A 4,693-nucleotide genomic window follows, 5' to 3' on the forward strand; every position below is an offset into this window, starting at 1 on the left:
CTATGTCAGTGTGGGGCATGGTTACACCCAATGAGGGGGATGATACAACAAAGTGACCAACTATATTTTACCATGTACACAATTTGACGTAATTATCTGCCGTGATTAACAGCTTCCCTTCACGCCCTTCTCCTTCTCTCCATAATTAAATCCACAATTGGAATCATTTCCAGTCTGTTCGCAGAAATTAGTTTGCAATACCTTTCTGTCAAATTAGAAGTCCTGCCATACCCACACCAAAGAGCAAATCTCTGGTTTTAGGAATCCTCAAGTCGCGTGGCAGTGGAGTTTATGTCGCGTGGCACCGGAAAGGACGAATGGAAGAAGGCTTCTCTCTATTTGGAATCCTCCTCCCAACGCCACCTCTCTCTCCAGATGACTGCAATAGCTCTCGAAAACATCCACACTCACCTGCAACTTGAAGCCCATTAGAAACAGGAACTCCATCTCCAACCTATTTATTTCTTCGCTGCTCACGCCTCCCACTCTCGCGTAATACGAATTCCTATAATTCCTGCTCACAAAATCAAAACCGATATTAAAATCTTGAGACTAATGTTTGAAAATAATGGATCTATTAAAAAAGGAAATAGATGGCAATTATATTGATTAGAGAATTGGCTTACAGGTCTTCCAGGAATTTGGAGGCGACCATGACGGCGGTGATGAGCAGCCGGTGAACGTTGACAGAAGTAATCCGGAATTGAGGATGAAATTGAATGAGGCGGTCGATGTAAGCATAGGCTACTACCAACACAGAAGAGCTGCAGTTAACATACTTCAAAATCCTCCCCAGATACTGCTCTATTGACATGTCTGGCACCTCATGCACACTGTCGAACACGCGGTATTTGGGAGGCAAATAGGTGGGGCAGTAAGAAGCCGCGAGCCTTTCGTTTCTGGCGAGAGTCCGCTCCACCAGAGATGACAACACCGATATGACCGTGGGGATTGGGGAGAGTGATCGCTCTGCATCTTCACTTTCAGAATGTAGGGAATAGAGATCGGATCTCATTCTTCCTGAAGAAACAGTGTTCTCTGCCATTGCCCTTGATGCCTGCTGAAAGTGTTCTTGAGCAAGGAACTGGGTGTCGTGAATTGTGGTAAAGATGATTGGATGCTTCTTCAGATTGCAACGAGAACTTCAAGTGGGAGTGTTTTTATAAGGGTAATTAAGATAAATGAGCAAAAGAGGCTCTCTATTAAAAGGAAACTGCGGAGAAGTCGGGTGGCTCGGGTTCTTCTGAGACAGACAGACAGCTTGGCTGCCAGAGGCAATCGTATAATGTGGGGACACTGTGTACAATGCGAGATTCGTTGTTGGGAGATAAAAGATTTTGTGTTAGCCACCGTTTACTATTAAAAATAATTTATCAGAAAGGAATGCAGCGATGACGGCCAAGGATAGAGGCAGGAAGGAATTATTAATTATAATAATGGAAATGATTGTTACTACCAAGCTGGAAGCCTTATCCTAATTCTCCTTTCAGGAAGCGGTATACACAATTGAATTTCCTTTGTAACTGCTGCTCAACCTCCCAGTGGACAGACCTATCAGAGTACTTGGTAGTGGCAAGCATCGTGTTTTATTTTAGGAAACGAAACCTAACGGAACTGAGCGACTGCAGTATTGGAATGAGTTTAATAAGGAAGCAGGCAGCCAGAGGGGTCCAGCTGCTGTTACTAGATTTCACTTCATTAACGCTAAAATTGTTGTAAATCGGAGCTAAACAAGACATTCGGGGACCCTTTAGATAGCCCAATCCTTGCGAAGGGAAAATTCAATGTGACTAATTCTATATATTGAAAACTAATGATTCCTCTGTTTTAAATGTTTTGTCGATGAACAGGTAGTACCAACCGACAGTGTGTTTATGCCGATAAAGTTTTATTAATGTGCAATTCTTAATGTGTTTCATATTATAAATAAGTTTCCATTTGAAGTCGATGACCCTTAAAAGGATCACCCTTAAAAATGATTAATTATGTGGGCACATTCAGTGTCTTAATTTTACTTAATCTACTATTATCATTAGTTTATTATATGTTTTTTATTATGTTTATGCTAATAGAGTGAATTGAGTTAGTCATTATGCTAATAAGTCTAATGTGTGTTTTATGCAGATTTTTAGTCAATTACAAAATCAAAGGTTTAAATGAGCACTTGGCTTCCAAATTCGTGGAGAGGATTTGTAGGAAGGTGTCCCCTTCATTTATGAGCCCTTACCTCGAATTCTCTACCAGCAGCTTGGAGTTCAAGGGCCACCACATCGATTATCACAAGGGCAGTTGAGCAAGGGCTAGTAAAGTTGCTGTTAACTGCAAGTTTTGGCAGCCGACCTCCTAAAGTTTAGGAGGACTGTTGGGGTCCTTCATTTGTATAAATAAGAAGGCTTAGGGCCTCATTTGAGTTAGCTAGTTGGTAGTTTGATTTTATTCATTTTTTAGGCAGTAGGTTAGCTCTGCATTTCAACACATTTTCAAGCTTTTTCTTGTAGACATTTTTTGGGATGTAACTATTATTTCTTGCTCAATAAAGATGAATCCAGCTTTGCACCAGCCCTAATCTTCCTTAGGAGACTGTAGCTTTTGGGGTTGGGCCCAATCCAAGTGCCCAGTACCTCCTTTGTGTACTTCTATGTGTCTTTGCTGCATTCTTAGAATAAAATCTGTTATTTAGATTAAAATCTTGTTTTGTTATTTAGGTATCTTTTTATGATTAAAATAACTTTTCATGCTTCAGGTTGATTTGACAGTTTGACTACAGAAAAAATCTTCAGAAAATGCCATCAAGCAACCCTTGACCTCTCATCTCCCACCTTGGGACCATGCATTGAAACCAAGGCATATTTGCTGCCATAAAAACATTGTTCTTGCTTATTCATGCAATTTCTAGTGTTAGATTCTTATTTGCAAAAGTTAGTACCAATTGTGATTACATGCTTAGATCTATTTTTGCTTTGTTTCCATATTTGTTTTACATGATTTGCTACCAATAAATTTTTGTTCATCATGATTATGGTTCTTAGGTCAAATTAGGTTAAAGTAGTTAGATCTTTGGTTTTCTTAGTCTTTGTTGATTAGTTTTGGAAAATAATGTGCAGAGCACCTGTGATACCTCCTTTCGACCCTTATCTCATCAATGCAACCTTCTTCGTCCTCTAACTCAGATCCTTGCCTTTCATTTGCCACATTCTTTCACTTTGCCCTAATTTCCATATCTTGGTGCAACCTTGCTCCTTCTATCGTTGAACCAAATCCGATCGCCTTAACCACTCTTCATCCTCATTCACCAAGTCCTAGACCTCCTCACACCTTTACCTCACCTCCATACCCACTTCTTCACTATTTTTTCCACCATTAGCCCTTCAAAATTCCCTTTCGGAACATCCTGTAGAAGTTACAGTACATCCTATAGAACCCCTGTAGACTTCCTGTAGAAGCTCACGAAAGCGTTTTCTTGAGATCTGATCAGTGTGAAACTCTTTGGAAAGGTGCTAGGGACGCCTTAGGCCCTCTTCTCACCTTCTCAACCTCCTGCAAGTATTTCCTTTCGCCAATCAACCTCTGCAGAGAAAAAATAGTCAGAGCACATGCATAATAACTCTATGAAATTACTCAAAAATGAAAAAAGATGTTTTCTTCATATTTCTCTTCAGAAGTAGCTTAGTCACAGGAATTTTACATTTCTAGAAGTCAATGGCATCCATTTCTGTCGCTTTCATCATTTTACTTGCACAAGTAGGGTTTGTCAGTAAAACTATGGTTTGCTAGGGTTTGCATTTCCTTTCAGCGTTCCGCTTCTTTTTTAGAGTAGATTAACCTCCTTTGAGTTAGCTTTCATCCATCATATTTAAAAGCTTCTTCTGAGAGCTCATAGAAGTTGTCTTAAGCTCATAGTGAACTTGTGCCAGTTCATCAAGTGACAGTCGCGGCAATAGCTAGTACTTGTGCATATAGCACTGTCACTTCCAAGTTTGTTACGAACTATTGGGTTGATAAAAGTAAAGAAGGGAGCCCGAGCGGTTGCAGCATTATTGCTGCAATACTGGAGCCCACCATTCTTTTTGGCGCCGTTGCCGGGGAAGCGTCAGAGTATTGGTGATCGCTGCTTTTCTTCTGTTTTCTACTACAACCTTATGCTAAGTAGTTTATTTCAGCAAGCATAGGGTAGATTGTTTCATTTCCATTCTTCAATTTCATTTCCACAAAAATAGATTAGACATTTCCTACTTTCATAGATTAGCATTTCAATTCTGTAAGTGTAGAATAGCATTTCAATTCTGCAAGCGTAGCCTAGCATTTTATTCCTATAATTTCATTTCAACAAAATAGATTAGTCCTTTCCTGCTTTCATTTCAATTCCACATTTTCATTTCACCAAGATAGATTTTAGTTAGTTGCAGTTCAATCTACTTCAGTTTTGCAGGTACAAGCAGAAAAAAAATAAAAAAAAAAAAAAAAAAAAAAAAAAAATTCAACCAAAAAGATTTCCTTTTATGCCTTGTAGGAGTAGAAATAAGTCATAGAAATGTTTGCACAACACCCCCACTGCTTCACATAGCGAACCTTCTCTCTTCTTCGATGGCTATGATTAAGAAGAACCCCTAGGTGGACAACAAGACATATTTTGAAGAACCTCTACGGGAGAAGAAGAAGAAAACATTCTTCTAAAGAAAATGGCTACAAGCAG

The 4,693-nt window shown here is 39.4% G+C and overlaps 1 pseudogene; it reads right to left on the minus strand.

Moving 5' to 3' along the window:
- Positions 1–267: 267 nt before the first annotated feature.
- On the minus strand, positions 268–1,045 carry LOC149231482 (cyclin-U2-2 pseudogene; annotated as a pseudogene).
- Positions 1,046–4,693: the final 3,648 nt, after the last annotated feature.

This window comes from Pinus tabuliformis, chromosome J (assembly GCF_031772625.1).
Source record: "Pinus tabuliformis cultivar Carrire ecotype Pingquan chromosome J, CPIR1, whole genome shotgun sequence".
Taxonomy (NCBI): domain Eukaryota; kingdom Viridiplantae; phylum Streptophyta; class Pinopsida; order Pinales; family Pinaceae; genus Pinus; species Pinus tabuliformis.